The 24,182-nt window shown below is 45.3% G+C and overlaps 1 protein-coding gene and 1 long non-coding RNA gene across 4 annotated transcripts in view; both read left to right on the forward strand.

Moving 5' to 3' along the window:
• Positions 1-24,182, forward strand: part of LOC144372406 (uncharacterized) — a 65,845-nt gene that overhangs the window by 25,857 nt on the left and 15,806 nt on the right. The gene's annotated exons all lie outside the window — the stretch shown is intronic.
• LOC144372405 (uncharacterized) lies at positions 5,789-23,727 on the forward strand. Of its 2 annotated transcripts, none has more exons than XR_013432430.1 (4): positions 5,789-6,434; positions 19,286-19,417; positions 21,570-21,654; positions 21,940-23,727. It is a non-coding gene; the product is annotated as an uncharacterized LOC144372405 (long non-coding RNA). The 2 variants fall into 2 exon arrangements; XR_013432429.1 differs by lacking the exon at positions 5,789-6,434 and adding an exon at positions 18,591-19,072.

Raw genomic sequence — 24,182 nt, forward strand, 5'->3', positions numbered from 1 at the left:
CTTTTCACTGACTTGTTCATCACATATGTTATCTTTCTGACCCAGAGAAAACTCTCCAAATCTTCTGAAAGATTCAGCAATTTTTTTAAAAAAAATTATTTTGACCAAAAGAAAATATGAAAACCTTTTCCCATGATAGAGGCATAAATTATATCATGATTTCAGCAGGACATGATGAATATTTTGGCATGGATTCTGCTTTTTAACATCAAATGTGGTATAATGGATAGCTTTATCTGGAACTTTGTCATCTGATTTCTTTCCAATAAGTTCTGCTGGATTCTGAGTTTCATGTTCTATATTCTACAATCAGAGTCAAGAGAAAAGTGAAGACTTGATACAAAAGAGGGTAGAAAGGATATTGAAATGGATTAATGACAATAACCAGTAAGATATCATGAGTTAGTAAAAAAGAACACTTATCTCACAAATGGTCAACCTTCCAGAAACAACTCATTTTTCTTTTTTAATTTTCACACTAAGGATGGAACACAGGGGTACTTTACCACTGAGCACATCTCCAGCCCCTTTCATTTTTTATTAGGGTGACACTAAGTTGCATGGGGACTTGCTAAGTTTATGAGGTTGGCCTTGAACTTTGAATCATTTTTAACATGGCAATTGATAACTATTTTGTTTTTATTGGGAATAATGAAGCATTTTTTATTCTTAGTAAGTTTTAAACATCAACTAGTTCAGTTCATTGAAATGTTTACCAGACAATGACATAAGGTACCTGGTCAATGTCTCAGTATGGAATTGTGTCCAGAGCTCTATCCAGAACTCCTGCTCTGGCCAGGGCATCTAAGTCAGCTAGACATCTAACAGGGAGTGCCGCAGTCCGGCTGCAGCAGAATAACCGGGGGGTGACGAATAACTTGTGTACGTTGATGCAGCAGGAATGGAAGCCGTTTATTGTAGGACAACAGAGCTATTTATACATTTTGCACAGCTTATCTTAATTAGCATAAAATAGATACATCAGTCAACCAATAAGGAATCTCCACACTTAATGGCTCGCTTTTGGTACTTCTCAAACCACTCCCTCTGACATTTTGCCAGGCACCATCCAGACTTGTTTACGAACTCTAACATTTCTCTGGGAAAATACCACATGTTATTTTGACTTGTCTACAGACCTTAACAGGGGAGATCCCATAGATCTGACCCAAAGGAATTGTAATGTATTTCTAACTTTGATAGAAATGTCCCCAGACCATGGCAGTAGCCAAATCATGTGGTGGCAGGAGGCAGGGGGAGATATTTTATGTTTCTGACAAGGTACCCAAGACTAGTGACTCTTGGGCCCAGCTTGATCTGGTGTTGAGGTCAGTTCCAGCATGGCCACTGATTGTTCATCAGAAGGACACACAACCCTGTGACACCACTGTGGTTTTGGGAATCCCCTGAGGAGAGGGAAAGTAGAAGGGCCTAGGCTGACCACTGTGTCTGTGGTGGGCTAATGCTCTAAACTGTGAATAGCAATTGTGCTTAATTTCCCTGGAATCACAGAATAAGACTCACAATGAATACTGAAAACTGTGAGCTGTGTGTGAACTATGGTCAAGGGGTGTTCTACAATGTGATCACAGAAATGTTTTAGAAGATTTTAGGGAGTCAGTGTTAAATTGCCTATTGTAATAAAGGTTTTTTCTTGACACTCATAGTGAGTTTTATGCATTCCTAATCACATATCCTCTGACACTGCTTCGATGCATAGGGTAGGTGGACATTAATTGGAAATAGTTTTCTTATTCTAATTTTAATATGCACAATTTCTTCACTGACATCTTGGTCTGTCACATCTACTCACAGAAGAAGAAATTCTGTTAGTAACATGCGAGTCACCATCAGAATGTTCCTTGCTGGAAATTTTGGCTGCGATGTTTACTCAACTCCCCTGGGAATTTATAAAACTACAGATTCTGCTTTACCAGGGCTGGATTGGTGCCAAGTACCCATGCAGCTAGTGAAGCTCTTGTTGACTATCAAGGCTATTGGTGATAAATTCATTTATGGCAACTGTAATACTTCATAGGTCTTTGTGTTTGGTGAGTCATAGAAAGTATCTGAGTAGATTATGACTTACAGAAATGTTCACAACAATCTGACTTAACAGATCTTGGATGTTATATTTTATTATTTATAAAATAATTAAACAATAACATGGGCAGAGCTAAAATATAAGATCTTAGACATTCTGTAATAAAACTGTATCACTTGAAGTATTGAATTCATCATCACTGGGTAACGAAATGGAAGTAAAGGTATCAAAGCAAATGGTTGTCAGTTTAAAATTGTATTTTCTGGGGTAAGTGGTAATGTGGTATTGTATTAATTAGTGGATTAAATACGTTGATGGTGGTTTCAGTCAGCTCTATCACTGCTGTGACCAATGGATTTGACCAGAACAATTATAGAGGAGGAAAAGTTTATTTGAGGTTTCAGAGGTCTTAGTCCATAGAAGCCTGGCTCCATTTGTTGGGGTTTGAGATGAGGCTGAACATCATGGCAGAGGGAAACAGCTCACATCATGGTGATCAAGAAGCAGGGAGAGTAAGACTCCACTCTCTAGAAACAAATATATAACCTAAAGCCACTCCCCAATTCCCACATCCTCCAGCCACCCGTTACCACTTCAGTTACTACTCAGTTAATTCCTATTGGGATTAAATCACTGATTGGGTTAAGATACTTACAACCCAATCATTTCTCCTCTGAACCTTCTTGCATTGTCTTACTTTTGGGGGACACCTCACATCCAAACCATAACAGTAATTGTTTTAGGAAACATTTAGGTGCCGTCAAACTGAGGCTGTTGGCTTTGCGTCATATTTCTGAGGAAAGCTAGGCATGTTTAGTGACTTGGTGCCATCACTATCAGGATAGCCATACTGATACACCTGTAGCCTCAGTGCAGTATTGAATACACAATGTGTCTGGCCACTTTTCCTAATCTTCAGGCTACATGTGCACATTTGAGAATGGGTTTTAGCCATTTTCTCATCCTTTGGCTTATTCCCTTCATATGTTCTCTGAGATATTTTATATGTGAGGCTTTAAGAATAAAAGAATACTCTATAAAGAAAACCTTGTTATTTGTGTAGTATAATATTTAATAGGTTCATTCAGAAATCAGAAATCTATTTAAAGTTATTTGCATCTGAGCTAAATGAAACATATCTGTAAGCATCCTGGACAAGACAAAGGTTTTCTCTCTTTACAAACATCTGTTTTTCTCTTTGAGCTAAATTCACAAATTGGCAGCTCATTTTATCAGTTGTGTATTTTGATGGCATTTTATTTAATTACCCACTTTTAACTCTTAGATATTTTTGCATCAACACTGTATTCTTTTCTTTCGAAACAGAAGATCTAGGCTCACAAGCCCACATACCAATGGTTGGCTTGAACATATTCTTCAGTTTGGCATATCCCTCAGTATCTCCTTTTGTTATCTGTTCAGTCAGCTTCGCTACTCCTTCTGCTTTCATGGCTTTCATAGTTGCCACATACTGTTTATGAATCAGGAACCCCAGTTCTACAGCATTGCATTCTCTGAATATCACAAGTCCCACTTTTCACTTAGCTGTGCCTGACATAGCCAGTAATATTTACAAGCAAATGCTAGTTTTTTAAAAGTCAGTGTGTCACTGGAGGTTTAGCTCAGTTGGTAGATTGCTTGCCTTGCATGCCCAAGGCCATGAGTTCAGTCCCCAGTACCACACACACACAAAAATTCAATGTAAACTTTTCCAAAAGAGCATTAGGTAGGTATATAGCATACATAAAAATTAAGTTAAGAACACTGTTTTTAAAATGTATTATTTATAGGGAATTCCAGCAGATATATAATAGTGAAATGAGAAGTCTTCCACCCATTTTTATTCTTTGTTTCCTGATTATTTTTATGAATAAGAATAAGATACTTCCTTGTTCCAATGCAGATAGTTCCCACTTCTGTGAATGGATGTGGGGTGTCACCTGCTACTTGCATGTCTGCATTTTGTGCTTGACACTAACATCGTACTTGGTAGGTGGCAGAAAGTCAATTCTGAAGTTAAGCTCTTGTGTTCTAGCAGCTGTGCTGCAGATCCTTGGTGTGCCACCTTCTGCAATCCGTGCTGCTCTGTTCATGTTCCTTATTGACTTCCTGGTTATTAGCGTCATGGTCTCCTGGTCTTTGAGTGTGGAAGATAGTCATGTAGCAGGTTTCAGGGAGGACAGATCATTGATAATGTACTCTAATCTATGTGCCCCACCAATGAACTGTTGTTTCTTCTTTGGTTTTAAGGAAGACAGGGTGTCTTCAAACACTGCTGTGCACCTGGGAAACCAGGCATCTGCTTTACTTTGACGAAGTGGTAGTGATTCATTTCAAGAAGACACGAGAAGAAAGAACTGAACTTCTGGTATGATGCAGGCTCCTTGCATTGCAAATAGGTTAGAAGAGAGAAGAGTTGCTTTATGAGATTTTATAACATTTTTCCTGAAAAGTTCTACACAGAGGTGAGTCTCCAACATGTTAGAAACCATTTAAGATATCTTTTTTACTGAACTGAATCAGAGCCCACCCATATTGCCCCCGCACTTCTGGCCTACACACTGCCACCTGACACACAGACTTCCTCAGACACGGGGGTGGACATGCTGGTGCTCTCTCTCATCTCAGGTCAAGCCCTTAACACTGACCTCTCTCTTCCTTATTTCCATCTATCCTTCCTGACCATCCAGAAGCTCCAATTCAAAAGGGCATGAGTAGTCCATGGTATTGGATGAGTGTTTCCTGCCTAGGGGTAAACACAAAGGAACACACCTGCTCCCAGGCTTACCAGAACAGTCTTGGCATTCTTTTGGCTTTGTTTTTCTAACCGGATGCAAATCAAGCAAGTGTCTCCCACCTGCTTGTTTAAAAGCAGCCTTGACAACTTGGAAGTTGATTCTAAGAACTGTGGGGGATGGACATCAGCAAAGCCCAGAAACTGAACGCCACCCCAACTTGCCAGTTTGCTCTACGGGCATTCTAGAACATATGTCCATATGAGGCTTCATATCACTTGTGTGGATGTGGAATGGCACCAGGAGTCAGCACGAATAAGGTGGATGCTTACCTCCTTTCCCTTGACCTGGGTCCTCTTCATGGTGGGATGTTTTCTTACAAGGAAATGATACTTCATTTGAGGATGCATGGAGAAATAGATGATTGCATGGTCAACTTCTGCAGAGAGAGGTGGAGAGGATTGGTAGCTGACACTCAAGGACTCTACCACAAGACACCCCCAACCCCTGAGAGTCTCTGCCAGGGCAGGCCTGCGCCACAGACTTGAGAACCCTCTGATCCAGCTACAGTTCCACCAAAGACTTCCTCAGTGATTCTTCCCTGAAGGAAGATTATGCACAGGATCTAAACCACAGACTCCCCCAGATGTGGGGTGGACATGCTGGTGCTCTACCTCATCTCAGGTCAAGCCCTTCACATTGACCTCTCTCTTTTTTCTGTCTGTCCTTCCTGACCATCCAGAAGCTTCAATTCTAAATGGCCTTTGATATGTGTTAGTTTCCTGCCCTGGGCCAACCAGGAGACACCCCTGCTGCCAGGCTTACCAGGACATTCTTGTACTTTTTTCTGCTCTGCTCCTCTGAGCTGAAATGAACCAAACAGCTGTCTCCCACCTGCTTATTGTAGAAGGTCCTTGAGGATCTGCAAATAATGACTCCAGTGACACTGGACTTCTTGGTGGCCATGAACCTAGGTTTTATTTCAGAGGACTCCAAAGTTGATTTGAAGAACTGTGGGATATGGCAACATCAGCAAAGCCCAGAAACTGTAACCCACCCCAGCCTGTTCTATGGGGCTCCTAGAACATATATCCAGGAGCTGAGGGTTTTTACCTCCTTGTGTGGATGTGCAGTGGCACCAGGAGGAAAGAGTGAATAAGGAGGGTGTTTATCTTCCTTCCCTTTACCTTGTCTCACTTGCTGGTGGGTTGTTTCTCTGAAGTCATATTTGACTTGAGTATTCATGGAATAAAAGACATTTCCTTTGTCAGGGATCTTCAGCTCTGAAGAGAGAGGGCCAGTGGGTGGTAAGTGACTCTCAAGGGGTACACCACAGGACACTTGCAACACTTGAGAGTCTCTGCCAGGGTCAGGCCTGAGCCATAGACCTGAGAGCCCTCTGATCCAGCTACAGTTCTACCAAAGACTTTCTCAATGATTCTTTCCTGAGGAAAGACTGTGCATAGGAACTAAACCAAACTACCACCTTTCAATGAAAAAGCACCTTGGACTCCAGAATGTCTCAGTTCAGGTTGGACCTGCTAAAGAGACACTGCTGGAGTTTACATCAGGATTTGCCCCAGTGGCTCATGTGCTGAAGCTCTTCTCCCAGTGAAGCAATGTTCACACATGGGTTTTCGGGGAAGCATTTGATGGTGAGTGCTTTGACCTTCTTAGTGGATTAATCCATTTATAAATGAATACAGTCCTGGGAGGTGGTATAAATTGGAAGTCTTTTGTGCATGGATGAAGGATGACTTAAGGAACTATATATTTTTTTAGATGAGCTCCACTTCCTCTTCCTTCTCATCATTATCCTTCTGATTTGTAATCTTATTCTGGTTATTTTATATCTTCATGTGCTTTTTATATTCCTCCTCCTCCTCCTCTTTCTCCTCCCCTTCACATCTTGCTTCCCCTTATCCTTCTTTTTTCTCTCTATGACCTATTGACCTGCTCTGAGTAGCTTGCCTCTCCCACAAACTTCTGCCTATGTATGGCCTCTGTTAAGGACCCAAAAATGGAGTGAGTTCACAAAGAATGGAAAGTAGTGAACCCAGAAGCCAAAAGAAATGTTTCTTCATTTAAGTATTTTTTTCAGGTACTTGTCACAGTCATGAAAGAAAGGATGCCTAACCAGGCACCCCACTGTGACCATGCTTCCTTTTTTGGTGGTAACCACCTCCAACTGGACCAGGCTTTCTAAAGCAGAGGCCATATCTCCAGAGTTTCCCTAATGCAAACAAGCATTCCAACAACCAGGAGAACCAGGAGAGGTCTGGCATCACTGCAACCCTCCTGCCATAATTCATATGTCATAACACAAAGTGGGTTTCATGCATCCAGCTTGTCCTTTCTTTGGACATCTGTTACCCACAATCCTCACTGGCCCAGAGCTTGCTCTCAATCAATGATGGTTTGGATGTTTCTACTTTTGATTCCACTTTCTTAGCCTATTCTTTTTTGTTGTTTTTTTGTTTTTTTTTTTTTTTTTTTTTTTTGGTACAGGGGTTGAACCCAGAGGCCCTTAACGACTGGTCCATATTCCCAGCTTTTTTCATTTTAGACAGGGTCTTGCTAAGTTGCTGAGGCTGGCGTGAAACTTGTGATCATCCTGCCTCACCCTCCCAAGAGGCTGGGATTACAGGCATGAGACACCATGCCTGCAACTTAGCCAATCTTGGCCTTGCATGTAAGACACTCCAACCTCAGACTTGGTTATTTATGAAAATGTTAGAGAACTGGTCATAGGAGCCATAGGGATGGTATGTTTCACTGTGGACAGACTTGGATCGTGGCTGCTATGAGTTCCTGGCTCACAGGAAAGAAAACAGCAATGAAATTATTTACAGATCAGCTTTTTGGCCTCTGTGTTTAGGACCCCTTAGCTGACAAAGGAAGGGATAATAACCTGGCTGTTCTGATCTCATTTGGAGATGGGCACACAGGCACAAAGGACTTGGAATTTTCAAAACACAGCCCAAACAGGCTGTCTCCTGGCCTTTATGTGTTATTGTGTCCTGTTCCCAGTTGCTACAATACTGACATTTCTCCCCATAGGCAGGGCTTCTCAGGTCCTACCCCTGGTTTTTAACATGTGCTGTTTCAGTCCACATCAGTGCTGATTCCACTTGTAGCCCATTTTTTCCCATGTTACTGTTAAATCATCCCTATCAGTGACCCATGGTGTATACTGCTGCTTGAAGGAGCTTTTCTTTTCTGCCCCTCATGGATGTTAGCTTTTCAATGGCTGATCAGGTGCAGGGGAGGATACATGTTAGGGAGGTCCAACAGGCCCTGGGGCAGCACAGAGAATCTACTACAGATTTTAAGCCCACTTCAGTGCAGTTTCCTTGGTGCACAAGGCCCACTACACATTATGCCTGTTTTTCTAGGCTAAGGCACTCTTCTATTGGGTTGTGAGTTGTCCTGAGCCTGCTTGTTGATCATTACTCCCCACCATCTGATTGTCCCACTTACTCTAATGCTTGGAGACGATTTGCAGCAGCTCAAATTTATTCAGACCCTCCTCCTTAAGCAAGTGTTGGTCCAAAGCCCTCTACCCTGGCAGGTCACCTGGATCAGGGTGGGAGACAGGTCATCAGGGTATGTGCCCCGGAGGCGATACCCATTGGATAGTGGCCTGGGACATTCAGGAGACACCTTAGCTATGAATACAAGGGCACCTTCTTGTTATCCTGCTACTAGCATCTGGCCTCCATGTAATTATATGGGGTCTTCTGATGGGCTACTAGCCTAATCTTCATACAAAAGACTGCCTGTACCTGCCATTGTCCTATGTGGAGCCATATTTCACTCGAGTAGAAGTTCCATTCTACTTTCCACTTCCACTGAGATCAGAGGAATGGGCCAGTGGCACCCTCTATGCCAGATTTGCTCTGGGATGCAGGATGAATCTGTGCTTATCACAGGTAGAAACTCTAAAGGCTTTGGGCCTGACAGCTAAGACACCAAACAAGTGAGTCAGCAGGGGGAGGATTGAACATGGCTCCTCTGCAGCTGGACACCTGGAATATTGGGAATATACTGCACATCCATAAAAATTCTACAAAGAGACCCTCTGATTCCCCGTTCAAGGGATATGCAGACTCTGACACTCCTGAGGACAGGGCTCGTCCATGGTGTTTGCTATGTTTTCTGCCTTTTCCAGTGTGGGCACCCAGGTGACATCCCTGCTGTCAGCCACACTAGGATGCTCTTGCGCTCCATGCTCTGCTCCTCTAGCTGGATATGTGGCAGTGAGGAACTGCTAGTGGATACCCCTGAGATACTGGACTCAATGTTGCTTTTGATGGCCATGGGAAAGGTCCTGGGTGACACTGAAGAGGTGTTGCTCAAAGATGCAGTGATGCTGGACATCATTGCTGAGAACTCTGAATTTGACTCCAAGAAACATGGGGATGGCAACATCAGTAGAATTTCAGAAACTGCAGGATACATAGGTTCACAATTCTGTTTGGGGAGTTCTGGAAATTATACCCATGCACTGAGCCATCTTGGCTCATTGGGTTAGACAAAGATTGAGGATGCAGTCAGAGACAGCATTGTCCTCACAGTCTGCCACCAAACAGGGAAGCTGAACTTTGCACAGGGTCTGCTTCTAAAGGTTCTTTATCCCCCAAAATGCTGCTTGTACTTTTGGTTACCTTGCCTCTCTCTGCATGCTGCTCCTTCTGGAAGGTACAAAGGCACACCTACCCCACTGACATTGGGAGGACTGTCACTTTACTGCCATTGATGCTGTCCTGATTCACCTGCCCTGCTCAGAGTTCATGGACATATCATTTCCTTTGGAACCTCATCACCTCCCAGGAGTGAGCACCCCTGGCTGCAATGGCAACCTGGGGTTGGGGCAGGAACACAGGATCTGGAGCAGGGAACAGCAGGTCTAGGCAGCAGAGACCAGAAAGAAGCTCAACCGCCCTGCTCAGCCATGCCAAGACACCTCATCCATCAGCACAAAGCTCTCTGCCCCCAGGTCTGGAGGGAATGTTAACACATGAGGCTTTTCTTCCCTTAGCGCTTTCTCTGTGGCCACAGGATAAGACTGGCAAGCCTCTACTGATAGAACTGGCACTAGGGTGGACTCCAGATCTAGAGTTGGGGACAGACTTGGATCCAGCAGTGGAGCAAGAGCTGAAGCTACCTGGAGCTCTGGAGCTGACACTAAATCTAACACTAGAACCGCCTCTTGCTTCCAAAGAGATGCTGGAGCTGACTTGAGCTCTGGATCTGACGTTAGTGCTGCCATTTGACTGGGCAGCAGTGCAGTTCCTGGAGAAGGCTCTCTCTCTGCAGGTGATTTTAGAGTTTGCACTGGACCTGAGGCTGCAGCTATAGGAGAAAAGATTCCAGCATGACTGCCTTGCCTTCAGCTTTGCAAAAACAGATAATACCTCTATCTGTCAGGAAGACCTTAGCCCCAGAGCCCACTCAGGACCTTTTCCCAGATTGGGGCCATTGCCTGAGTGGTCAAAGCCTTATAATTGTTCCCAGTCCAACACCAGACTTAAGAGATTCCATCCAGTGGGGCTAAAATATAACTGTTTCTTCATTTACCCTTCTGTACCTACCCTAAGCCTCCTTGCCTTCAGGCTCTGCCTCGTAGCCTACGCTTCATGTCCTCAAGCTGGGCCTGCAGGTAGTGGGCACAGTGCTCCAGGTTCAAGCCACCCATGTTGAGCTGCATGAAAGGCAACAGCAGCTGAAGGCACAGAAGGCCTGGAGGCTGATGGAAATCCTCTCTATCCCAGTGCTCAGAATGAAAGGCATGGCACTGTGGGCAGGCAGGTGTGTAGTCAGCAGAAGCCTGGCCTTTCCTTCCCACAGCCTTCTATAGCACCCCTATGGACCTTGACTTCTGTAACTCCCCTGTCTCTCCACAGGTCAGTCCACACCAGCCAAGACACAGTGGCTATACAGGCAGTGACAGGACAGGTCTCTCTCCTTCCAAAAAAACAAAAAACAAAAAACCCAAACTCTGGATCCATGGTGTGACCAGCTCTCCCCTACCGTGGGAGAGCCCTGACATTATTCTTTTTGTTTGCATTCTGGCAATCTCCAGGAGGGTCTGTCCTCCTGTCCATCATTGTCAGGGCTCGATTGAACATCATACCGGGGTTTTTGCTGCCATGCTACCTCACTCTCTGTGATCTGTGTATCTTGCTCCCAAGTGACACTATTCTTCTAGGGGGTACTCTCTGAAGAATAGTGTCATGGGGAGCAAGACACTAGCTCTCATTTCCAAACAGTGAGGCCTGGGATGAGAGCTACTACTCTCCAAGTTTCTGTGGCCCTAGGGGAGAGGACGGGGGTGGTGCATTCAGAATGGGATGGGCGTTGGGGGGTTGATTTGCACATGAGCTGGCTCTGAGGCCACAGTCTCCTTAGTTCCCCAATGACCAAAATTCCACCTACATCTCCTACCTTCTTCTACAATTGAGGCTTCAGACCTTATACTGTAAGCAGGACTCAAAATTGTGGGAACCAGAGCTGGAGTTGCCGCTCAGAGGTAGAGTGCTCGCCTAGCATGTGTGAGGCACTGGGTTCCACCCTCAGCACCACATAAAAATAAAATGAGGGTATTGTGTCCACGTACAACTCAAAAATAATAATAAAAATGTTAAAAAAAATTGTGAGAACCAATGTTTTCGCAGTCTTCCCAAGCCATAAAACCTTATATATCCCCACACTGGAGATAGGAGCCCTCCATCTTGACCCCAAGTCCACTCCATTTTTAGTTGATCCAGTGATCCATCATCTTCACTGGAGTAGGACAATTTGCAGCCATGTCTCCTAGAGGACAGGTTGATGTGATCATTAGAATATGACACCCGAGGTTTCTGTCTAACTGATAAAATTATATGCCAATTTTATCTTGCTTGGCCTCCCCAAGCAAGAGAGTTGGGACAGCTTTCTGAAGAAAGATGGCACGGATTTCCCCCATTTTTCACTAAATTATGTGATGTGCTGAGAAACGTCTTCACACAATAGGTGCTTCTTATATATGCTCCTCAAAGAATGACCCCAACCAGCTGCTTACCACATATCTCACCGGGCATGGGAGCTGCCAGCCCCCCGGCCCTTCTCTGGCTATAACTAGGATGGGAATTTCTCTCTATGGAATCTGGAACATCCTTCATGAATGCAAAATTGCTTTGCCCAAGTTAAGTGAGGCCCCTGGCAGATACCTTCTTCTTGCAGATGGGAATGAGACACTAGAGAAACCCACAGCCCTCACTGAGTCCACTTGAAAATGAGCTGGGAACACAATATCAAGGAGTGAGGCCCAGTGTGAGTAGGCTGCTCCACATACTTCTGTGGCCCAGCTGGAGACAGGGTGGTTTAGTCTGGCTGAGAAGGTGAATCCACTTTCTGATGCAAGGCTGTGGCAGACACTTCTAGGACTCATCCCATTGGTCCTGACAATACCCTATGAGGATGGTCTTCTAAAATCCTCAGTTTTCACACAGCAAATTGGGACTTAGAAAGTTACAGGCCATTCTCAAGTTCAGCTAGGTGGTGGTATCTTTGGGTTAGAAGGTTGGGAGCTTAGCTTGGGAGCTTCGCAGGTGCAGCACCTGCTGAGTCATGATGAACCTTGAGTAGTTGCACACAAAGGTGGTACCTAAGTCTGGGTTCCTGCATACAAGACAGGCATGGACTGCTTCATGAGCTCTTCCTCCCTATTTGACTCAATGGTCTCTATAGATGCCATCCGTGTTCTGAGTGGGCTAATTTTCACACTGGGGTGGGACCAAGAATGGTGGGTTTAAAGATGGAAATAGCAGAAAACAGAAACATGACTCCAATAAAGTGAAGCAAAACCACTGCGGAACAGTTGTCCTCAGTGTGTACACACACACACACACACACACACACACACACACACACACAGGGTGGGGAAAAAGAGAAAGTTGGAATTCTGGGCCATGAATGAGTGGTCAGACATGAAGGCCTGCCTCAGCTAACCTTCCCTTTGCTGCTCAGTGTTAGTCTTGGGCTTCTCTGGAAAAATCGCCAGAGGCTCTGGCAACTAGGGCAAAGGCCCAACCAGTGTTCCTATACTTGGGCGATGGGGAACCCCCGAGATTTCCTGAGGCCTGAGCCTCAGCATGCTGTGGAACAGAACATCCCTCTTACTCCAGCCTCCCCAAGCAAGAGAGCTGGGACAGCTTTCTGAGGAAAGCAGGTACCTTTTTTATTTTTAACCAGGGTTTCATGTTCTGTTTGAACCATCAACCAATGAAAGCACTTCCTGTGGTCCCAGTACCTGATCCTTTTATTCACATGAGACCACTCCAGAGTCCCATGGACTGCTGACTGTCCCCCACACCACATCAAGTACACAACTGAACAGATTTTCATTAACAACCCCCATCATCCCTTGCCAGCTTGGCTTCAGCTAGAGCTCCTGCTTTGAGGATTCAAAAACTGGATTCATAACCAGTCCCCCTCCTCACCAGCTTTGTGATGCTAGACCTACCTTTGTGCCTCTCATGGGTGCTCCAGTGTCCCCAACTCTTCCCTGGGAATTACTGTCACACCACTTCTTAGGATGGAATTGGGCATATGTGCCCATAAATGCCTGTATTGTCTGTGAAACCCATAGACAGGATTCACAATTACAAGAAGGAGAGAAAGAATAAAATCTAACTCATTAAAGAACCTGGGCAATGCCACTTTCCCTCCTGTTTGCAGTTCCCACTCTGATCTATAGCAAGTTTGAAGCAATTGGGATTCAGAGACTGTCACCCTCTAGCATAGAACTTCCCAAGACTTCTTGTGAGATTTCACATTGGCCCAAGCGCCTCTTCTCAGTCTAGGAGATAGGTAACCCACAGAGACTCTAAGATACCATAGCTTCCTGGTTCCCAAAGGCAGTACACCCCTCACTTGGAGGTGGATCATACTCTTCCCTCTTGTGTCTAAGGAATAGAATTGGGCAAAAGTGATGGGATGTCACCTCCAAGATTGAGTTATGGGAAGCCTGACTTCTGTCTGGCTCCCTCTCCAGCATTTTCCCCCACTCTGTCTCCCTTCCAATCTTGATCCAAGGAATGAAGTGATATGCTGTCTTTGTATACAACTTTGTGATAAAGACCAGTCCTCCCATCAGAAAAGTGTTGAGTCTCAGCCAAACTGGTTTTTTACCAGGATCACAGGCAAGAGTTCAGGGTCAGATTCTCCCAGCTAAGCCTCAGTGGGGTATGCAGTCAAAGCCTCCAGGGACATGGAGACAGAGGCATCCAGCTGAGCCACCTTGGACCCAGTTGCACAGAAACTTGACCTTATAAATGCCCATGGCTTTCAGTTGTGAGTTAGGGGGTGGAGATCCACAACTCTGGATATTGAGTGCAGTCTCTGGGCTGTGTGGTGTGCCCTAACCTATCCCTATCTGCCCAGGCCCTCCAGCCATATTGGTCTTTTATCCATCCTCCTCTTGTGGCTACACTGAATCAGGACTTCCAATTTCTATGTGGCCATGCCTTCCTCAACACACTATTCCCAAAATGAACAGAACTGGCTTCCTTATGTCATTCTAGTTCCTGCAGCAATGCCACATCACTGAGATGGTTCTCAGTCTCCACCTAGTGACTCCAGCTTTCCTTCACACCGGACCCTATTTTGGCTCTGGCTCTTGTTCTTTTCTTTCACTTGCATCTGCTTTGTGATTTTATGCACCTCCAGATGCAGATGTGCAGCTACCAGAGGGTAGGGCTCATGGTGGTGACTTTCAGAGCCTGCGCAGGCCCAACATGACCCCTTTAGGTAGAGTGAGTGCTGGAACACAGTGATGAGTGAAGAAATGAATTCAGAAACCCCCTGCCTCTTAGTTGCTCCTCCTATGCACAGGAATGCTAATGATGGGAGGTCCCATGGCATGGGACACTTTGGACATACCATGACCAGGGCCCTCTGAGCATGGACAATACTGCAGCCCCTAGTGGCCAGCATCAGCACTATGCCCCAGGGAGGAAACCCCAAATCAAAACCTTGACCTGAGTGTGGGTATTCCCAAGGCAATGAGGTCTCAGGGTCCCTAGCACAAAGCAGTAAATCTTCTAAATTCCAGAGGAAATGAAGGGAAATCAGAGTCTCCCTTGTTTCTTTTTTCCCTCTGCAGGACCCAGAGTGTTGTCCTCACTTCAGCCAGGGCTATGACCCTGGCCCCATACCCAAATGCGGATCATTAGATTTCTAAAGGACAGTCCTTTCACTGGACCCAGTGTTATGGGCCAGGCTATATGGGCAATGACCAAACAGATGCCATTTTACAGTGAGACTCCATATCATGTAACAAATGCTTCTTCCATGGGAAAGCCCTGCCTCTGTACCTATTAATATTACCTAGCACAACATACTTGGCAAACAAAATAGCAATTCTTATACAATGTAAAATTGGCTTTTTTTTTTCTTTGTTTGTATTTTTCTTGGGCAATGTACCTTCTCAGAGATCGATTGTCTAGACGTTAGTAACCATTTTCTAACTTGTCTGAACTAGGGTCATTTTGACCCACTTCCCTTCTGCTTGCTTGCTGCTATGCCAACCTGGAAAGTCCCATGGGAAATACCAACGTGCCCATTGCATTGTCTTGCTCACTGCCTAATTCAGTTTCTGTACCTGCTTGCTTGCAGCTACATCACCCCAGGTGGTTTTTTGCCTTTAAATATCCTAAAATGTTCAGGCTCGGGGCTGTTCCTTGCAGAGACAGTTATGGGAGTGTGGGGAGAGTCACTGGCTGTCTGGCTAAATAAAGACTCTTCAATTGGGACAAAACTGGGACGTGGTGTGTTTTCTGAGTGACCTGCCCCACAGTACCAGGAAGAGTATTGTAACAATACCCTTTGCATAATCCAGGTCCCTCTTTCCCCAAACCCCAAGCTTCTTGCTCTTGAGAAAACCAGGAAAGGAAGAGAATTTTCCAAGGATCATGATAGGCGAGTGATTCATGGATGGTGAACTGTCACCACCAGAAACTACTGGGAGCATATATGGACCTTGCATCCCTGGCTCGTGCACCTGGATTTTTTTTTCCACATTGAATTTTTAAAGGAAGTGAGGCTTTCTCATGTGGCACCCCAACACTAAGGCGTCTTCCATGGGAACAAGTGGTGGGCAATGGACCTCATACCATGTCTTTCAAGAGCATGCAGAGAGCATCCCCAGCCCATCCTGACCCGAGGGAACCTGGGGGACATCCCACAAACACCATAGCATTTCTCCACTTCACATGCAAAGATCCCAGGTGAGAGCCCTACATTCCACTCTGGACTCTGCCCCTGTCATGTGCCTTGAACAGTCCTACCTCTTTCCTGCCACAGTTCCTTGATTGTCCTTCTATGGTTAGTTCATGGAACCCAGGGGGCTTGTGGCCCACCCTACCCGGCTGGGGTCAACTGTTGAGATCTATAGAGAAAGTGGTGACACTGTGGAACATGTCTGGGAACCTTTGTATGATGGAAAGTCCCACCCTCCAGGTTTTCATCTTCAAGGTAATGTGTAGAAAGGGAGCCAGAAAGGTTCTGCCAGATAGAGACAGGTGTGAGAACTGACTGAGCCTCAAAAAGATGCCCAGGTCTCTGGGTGCAGAGTTAGTTTTATGTGGAATTGCTGGGGACCCTGAAGGAAACCTATTTACCTTTATGCAGAGAGACTGGACTCCTTCAGTCTAGTCATGCTGCTCTGCTTCTCAGATCCCTGGGACATCCCAGGTGTGTGGAGGTGGGGAGTCCACATAACAACCCAGTCTGCACCTGGGCACCTCTATCTGGATTTGAAGCATGTGTATATGCCTCAGGGATCATCAGAACAGTGTAACCCCCTCTGAAAGTGGGCTTAAAGACACTCAGGTCTGAATTAGCCCTGCCCTCTGGACTCCCTAGTCCCTGTTCTTTAGGAGACAATACCAATTCTTAGCCCACAGACTGGGCCCACTCAGATCCCAAGAGAATCCAGGTAGTGTTTCTACCTCTAGCCTTCATGACCCACAAGACAGTGTGTGGATGGACAAAATCAGATTCCTCTGCACCATAGGGATGGCCCCAGCCCACTTCTTAGCATGCTCATGTCTGTATATCGGCCTGTAGACACCTGGAGGAGGAAGGAACCCACAGGCTGATCCCATGATCAGAGCTGCTCCCTGACATGAACAAACAGGTCATAGCACATAGTCACCACTACCTGTCACTGAGAATTCAATTGAGACACCTGCAGAATTGAAATTGATCTGGCATTTCCAGGAGTAGGGGTAAACTGCATCCAATTTCAATGATGGTTTCCACAAAAACATAATTATTTTTAGAATTTCACTTATCTCACATTCCCAGTAATCAGGTTCATAAAAACATAAAGTAGAATTTTCTTTTCTTGGGCCTGGGGAGGGCACTAGAATTCAGTATTGACAGCAAGATGAGAGTCCTGGGGATGTATGGTGGTGATGGCTGTGCAGCAACATGAATGTACTTAATGCCATTGAACTGTGCACGTAAAAAAGGCTAAAATTACAAAATGGATGTTTTGTGTATTTTACACAATTACAAAATTAGAGAAATTGTTGATTTACTCTCTTGGGATTGTTTGTGTTGTGATGGCAAAAACCGTGTAATTTATAGAAAAGATTTTATTTCTCAAAGTTCTGGGGGTTGGAAATCCAATATCAGGTACCACGTTCTGAGAACATTCTTGCTGTGACCTCCTGTGTCAGAAGGTAAAACAGGGAGGGACAAGGGCTGCTTTGAGAAGCCTCCTTTGTAAAGACCTTAATGCCATTCTCATGGAAGGAGTCTCCATGGCCTAATGACCTCTTAATGTCCCCACCTGTTAACACAACATATTCAGGAGACACACATTGAAAGTATAAAACCACTAAGCAGAGACAAACACAATGATATAGATGGTCCTGCTGTGCCTTCCCAGGGCCCTGTCCTCCTGTGCAGCAGTCCTATCACCCTGTGTAAGGAGCTCTTTCAGACCAGAAAGCCCAGCATCCGCGCGAGTCACACGGCCCCACGGCCACGAGGGGGCAGCCGCAGGCCTCACACCAGGGAGTGTGTATCCAGGTGAGGATCTTGTGGCAACCTAGGTCCCCAGCTGAAGGGACAGGCCAGCAGGCGGAGCGCGCGGAGGGCACCGCCCCCAGCAGGCCAACCCTAAAGGGGAAGCGGAGCCGTCGCCAGGGAGACGGGGGCGGGGCCTATGCAGGGCGGGAACTTTGAGCCGTGGTCGCGGGGAGCTCCGAGGGGGAGAAGCCCGGAAGTAGCGCCCGTGGGACTGGAGGTCCCGGATGGAGGGTCCGGCTCGCGGGGTCGGTGACAGGAGAAGGTGCGCTGCCAGGAGACGCCCCGGTCTAGGCGCCCACACGAGGGGGGACCCGGAGGACTCTGCCGCCGCCCTGGAGCCTCGGTCCCGGCTGTCTGTCCCCTGGAGCCGCTGGGGCGGTCCCCTCAGCGCCCACCGCGGACCCCGCGGTCCCGGTTCTCACCTGAGGGCCCTCCTCCGCAGAGCTGCTGGTCACAGCGGGTGAGTTTGATCTGCAGGGTCCTGTTCAGGATGCGGTGGCCTCAGCAGTGTGGCCTGCGCCGTGGACCTCAGAGGAGAAGAGGTGGCCTGACCCGCAGGCCCCTGGAGAGGGGAGGGCGACGGGGGAGCCCAGGTGACCTGGGGGCAGGAGGTGGTTTAGAAGGGAGACCCGCCCAGGGGTGTCAGGTGTCTCTGACTCTGTGTCCTTTTGTTTTCCTGTGGCACCTGTGTGTTTTGTTTTAAGTCCTCCCTTTAAAAACCCTTTCGTGTTTACTTCCTGCTCCTGGTGAACACTGGGAAGAGATCCTAAGGTCTTTTAAGGATTCTACAAAGCAGTGTAGTTCCTGGAAGTGCCATGGAAAGAGCAGCGACTTTGGGTAGGAATCAAGGGAGTGAGTCCTGCGGGCTCCAGTTTCTGCACTGTGTGTGAGAGAGTTGCCTGAGGACAGTTTTTGCAATATGTGCCATGGGATGATTCCCAGTGATGGCGGTTGATTGCTAAAATGTGTTGTTTGCATGCTTGGTTTCAGACACTAGCCTAAGCACTGATTCCTTTAGGAAACTCCATGGAAACCACGAGATGGATAGTCCTATTTCCTGATGCATGTTGTTGGAGGAGATATGCTTCCTTTCTCCTGTGACCAGGGGTTTGTATTCAGCTTGGCAGAGAATGGATTGGACACCATAAGGAATGTGAAGTAGCACGTGTTCTGACTGCTCAATGGACAGTTAAATCAGAACCTAGGACATGTGAGTCTATAAAAGAGTACAGTGTAAGAGGTTAGGGTTGCATTTTGCGTAATACAAGTTATTGAGTTGAAGTTGCATTTGTTAATTTTAAAATATGGAAGGAAGTATGGAGGTTGGTCCACTTGAGGATTTATTCAATGGAATATCAGACTTTGTTTCTTTTTACTGGCACTGTGGAAATATGAATGATAACAAGTTGGTGACATCTTTCAGGTGGAAACATTGCCAGAGGAGGAGGTCATCAAGTTGGCAAAGAAGCCATTTTGTGAAGCACCTGTTGACTCAAGGCTTTTGATGATGAATTCACGTATGGAGACTTTAATTCTTCCTAGATATTTGCATTTGGTGAGTCACAGAAAGTATCTGAGTAGATAATTATTTGTAAGCATGTCCACAATAATCTCATGTAGTATGCATAAGAGAGTAACAGATCTCGGATGGGGAAAAATTGCCATTTCCTTGTTGCATTGAAGAAAAGTAATCATGACACAATATTTTCTTTAAAATTTTTTTTTTTTTTGTCTTGAGGTATGCCACTGTGTTGACCAAGCATGATTGTTGGTAGGTAGGATAGCAAGAACTTGAATTCAGGGATTTGACTGTCATGTGTCCATCTGTTTTTCATTGATTTCTTTGAATAGATCCAGATTGGCAGCTGTCACAGTTTAGCTTTTGACTTTCCCAGCTGTGGGCATCCTGATGGCCCTCAACTCCCTGTCAACACAGACAAGTCTATAAGGAACATGAGGATAAATATCCCTATGCATGTCCCCTTGCTTAAGCAATATGTAGGTAAAGTACGACAGGTGGAATTTCTGGGTAAAAGAATGTCTGTTTACGTCTTTGACTAAGCAGTGCCAGGTGGCTCTTCTGAAGAGCTCAACCTGTCCATACATGGCCAGCATTCTCTTCTCTAGGTTTCTGACTTGTGCATGTTGAGTAGCTAGCATACTGTTTTTGTTGGTATATTTCTTAGTTTCTATTCTGATGCTTTTCATTGGGGGAATTCTCTCCCATGAAAATGAGCTTCCTCTGGATCCCCCTGCCCATTCCTCCGCTTGACCTTGTTTTCTTCTTATCGCACGTGTAAGTTCTCTGGGGATGTTGGATTGTTTGTCCATTATGAGACCAACACAGGCCCTCTAGAACTTTCAAACAATTAGTAAAATTCCTAAAGAGAAAGTGAACCCATTGTGCTAGCATTTTGGGAAGAAAAGTATTGGATGATATATTCAAAGCATGAAATTCTATTTTATTCTTTCCAAAATATCTCTGGGCAATGAAATGGAAGTCAGGGTATCTGAGGAAATGATCATCTGTTTCCAGTTTTCTGGGATTTGGTTTAAGTGGTCAAGTTGTGATATGTATTAATTCATGATCCAATAGGGTGATAATTCTTTTAGGTTACCTTAGGTGCCTTCAAACTGAGGTTGTTGGCTGTCCTCAGGTTTCTGAGGAGAGCTAGGCATAGTTAGTGACATGGAGTCATGACAGTTGTTGGTAACCTGCAACCCTAGTGCAGTCTTGAAGAGGCAATGTGTCTGTCCCATTTCCAAACCTTCAGGCTCAATGTGCACATTTGAGAATGGTTCCAGCCATTTTCTCATCCCTTGGATCATTCCCCTCATATGTCCTGTGAGACATTTTCTATGTGAGGCTTGAAGAAGAAGAGACTATTCTGTAAAGAAAACATTGTGATCTGTGCAGTATAATATTGAATAAAGTCATTGAGAACTCAGAAATTCTGTTTAAAGATATTTGCATCTTAGCCAAATAAAATCTATTTCTAGGCATCCTGGTGAAGACAAGGATTTATCTTTATATCTACCATCATCTGTTTTTTTCGCTTGCATGAAGTTCATCAATTTACAGGCCGTTTTATCAGATGTGCATCTAGATCCCATTTAAATGACACACTTTTAAATGGTAGACCTTTTTACATGAGTGCTTTATCAAACACAGGTTTGGGCTCACGAGCCCATATATCAGTAGTTAGCTGGAACATGTTCTTCAGTTTGGCCTATCCCTCAGTATCCCCCGATGTCGTCTGTTCAATCAGCTTCATTCTTCCTGCTCCATCACTGGCTTTCATAGAAACCACATGCTGTTTATAAATCAGGGATTCCAGTCCTACAACATTGCATTCTTTGAGTATTTAAAGTAATCCAATTTTCACTTCACCATGCCTGACATCAGCAGTAACATTTATCAGCAAATGTTAGCTTTTCCAAGATGCAATTCTATGTGCTCCTCTCCCAAAGAGTCTTACTAGGCATATCGAATACATAATTATTAAGTAAAGGCTGTAATTTTTAAAATGTCATCCATTGTGCAGTTGACACATGTCTGAGATACTTTTTATTTTGGAGGAGGTATTATTTAATAGGGAATTTCAACAGCTACGTAATCGTGAAATGAGAAGTCTTGCATCCATTTTATTCCTTGTGTATGACGATTTTTATGAGTAAGGATAAGATACTTCCTTGTTCCAATGCAGATGATGCCCACTTCTGTGAATGTATGCAGAGAGTCACCTGCTACTTGGATGCTGGATATTGTGCTTGACACTAACATTGTACTTGGTAGGTGTCAGAAAGTCAATACTGAAGTTAAGCTCTTATGTTCTAGTAGCTGTGCTGAAGATCCTTGGTGTGCCACCTTCTGCAATCCATGCTGCTCTGTTCATGTTCCTTACTGACTTCCTGGTGATGAGCATCATGGTCTCCTGGTCTTTGAGAATGGCCAAACATTGCACTGTGAATGGGGAAGATGGGCATGTGGAAGGCTCCAGGGAGGAGGGATCATTGATCATGTACTCTAATCCATGTGACTGTTTAATGACCTGTTTTTTCTTCTTGGGTTTTAAGGGAGACAGTGCCCTCAAACACTTCTGTGCAGCTGGGAATGCAGGCTTCTGCTTCACCTTGAAGGACGCATTAATGATTTATTTCCAGAAGACACGAGAAGAGAGAAGTGAGCCTCTGGTATCATGCAGGTTCCTTGCATTGCCCATGGGTTAGAAGAGAGAAGAGTTGCTTCATGAGATTTGATCCCCTTTTTCCTGAAAAGTTCCACACACGGGTGAGTCCCCAGCATGTTTAGAAATCATTTCAGATACCTTTCTGGACGGAATTGAACCAGAGCCCCTGATGATGTGGAAGAGCTAAAGATGGGTTTGCTATGAATTTTCTATTTCATTCATCAGGGCCTGAGTCAAGCCAGTCATTGTGCTGTCAGCACATGAGCTGCTGGTCAAATGTGAGGAAGTGGTCTTGCTTTATGAAAACACCACCCTGATTCAGTGAGCCAGAGGCAGCCTGCAGTCCCTGTTTTCCTGTAAAGGCAGATTGCTGTGGATGGCCTCTGGCCTCGTCATGCAGCCCTGCTCAGAGTAGGGGATTGAGGGTCCAGGCAGATCCCTAGTTCCTTTTAACCTTTATTGCCATTGGGCCACCCCAGGATTCTTGGACTCTACCTGGTCTTCTGGCCTGGGTCAGGGGATGTGAGGTTTGGAATCCCCCTCTGTGGCAGGATCCCAGGCCCCCCAGCCACTTGAGGACAGGCACAGCCTTCCCTAATTGTGTTAGAGGGGGAGACTTCTCCCACCCATCCTGATCCATGCTCATCCCACATTTTGTAGCTTGACACCTGAGGACCTTTATTCATTGACTTAGTGGTTAGTGATGATGGTTACTGAGACTAAGTGACTCTTTCAAGTCACATCACTTGCATGGTAGGGCTAGAGCATGGATCTTTCTAATTGATTTCATGGGACTCTCTCATGGAAACTGTGACTGCCTCCTAAACACACACTCTACATTTGGAGTGTCAAAATTCTTGGCACTGCCTCCTTGGCAAGTGTATCTTGTCTTCTACATGGGAATTTCACAATTTTTTTTTTGTTTGTGGAGGTCATGCAGAAGTGATTTCATTTGAAATAGCCCAAAACAAAAAATACCAGTTGTCTTTTTCGCACATGGATGTGTGTAGTGAACATCTTTTTCTGTGTGCTTGCATGCGTTGCTCCTTTGAATTTGTTGAAGAATGGTTGGCTGGGGAGCAAGGTAATGAGAGATGGATATCAATGCTTGTCCAGTATTCTGAAGTGAAGAATGTATTGAGGATGTGAAGGCTTTTCTAGCCAGTTCCTATGGCTCAGTCAGGGATCAGTCAGAGGATTCTGTCTGGTAGACTCTTTGGAGTAGATGTCAAAATGGACCAGTCTTACTCTGTCCAGGACTGAATGCTGAGCTTGAGTGGCAGCTTCTTATCAGTTCAAGCACTTCCATGAGTCTGTCCTCTGTTCTCTTTGTTTGTTTGTTTTATTTTTTCAGTTTTCAGTGGACACATCTTTATTTTATTTTATGTGGTGCTGAGGATCGAACCCACTGACTTGCGCATGCCAGTCAAACATGTTACCACTTGAGCCACATCCCCAGCCCCCTCTGTTCTCTTTTTTCCGAGCAGTTTCTAACAGGAAAGGAGAACAAACATTGAAAGTACGGAGATTGATTATGTATATCAATGTTATTTGAATCAACTTTGTATAATTCAAAATTAACTTTTTGCTAGTAAAATTTCATATGTTGAGGAAATAATGAAAATATTGGGGTTGGGGGATGAGGATGGGCAAATAAAATATTTTTGAGCACCAAGACCTGTTTTTTTTTTTTAACTTAAATCATAAACTGCCTGAGGACCACAGCAAGTAGATATTTCCAGAGACAGTGGAAAGGTAGTAGCACATGAGGAAGGGTAGAGCTCTCAGATTGGGAAGAGGGGGCCGCTTCAGGACTCACCGGGCAAGGCACGAGGCTGCTGGCCATGGTACATGCCTGGGCCCACTGAGTGGGGACGATCCATGCTCTGTGTCCCTCTACCCTCCTCTGTAGCTTGTGTTGGCAGCAGATCAGGGAATTGGGGTCAGAAGTGCTCCTAGTAATATAGGCACCAGCCCCCAGAGTGTGTTCCTAGCCCTTCCCCACCTGGCCTGACTTGGTGCTTGTGTTGATGCAGGGCTGAGACCCTACAGTCATCAGAGTGTGTCTGAGGTCCAGATCCACCCTGCATGGCCAACATGCTCAGACCTTCATCTGGGTCCTAGGCCTGC

This window comes from Ictidomys tridecemlineatus, unplaced genomic scaffold (assembly GCF_052094955.1).
Source record: "Ictidomys tridecemlineatus isolate mIctTri1 unplaced genomic scaffold, mIctTri1.hap1 Scaffold_1016, whole genome shotgun sequence".
NCBI lineage: Eukaryota > Metazoa > Chordata > Mammalia > Rodentia > Sciuridae > Ictidomys > Ictidomys tridecemlineatus.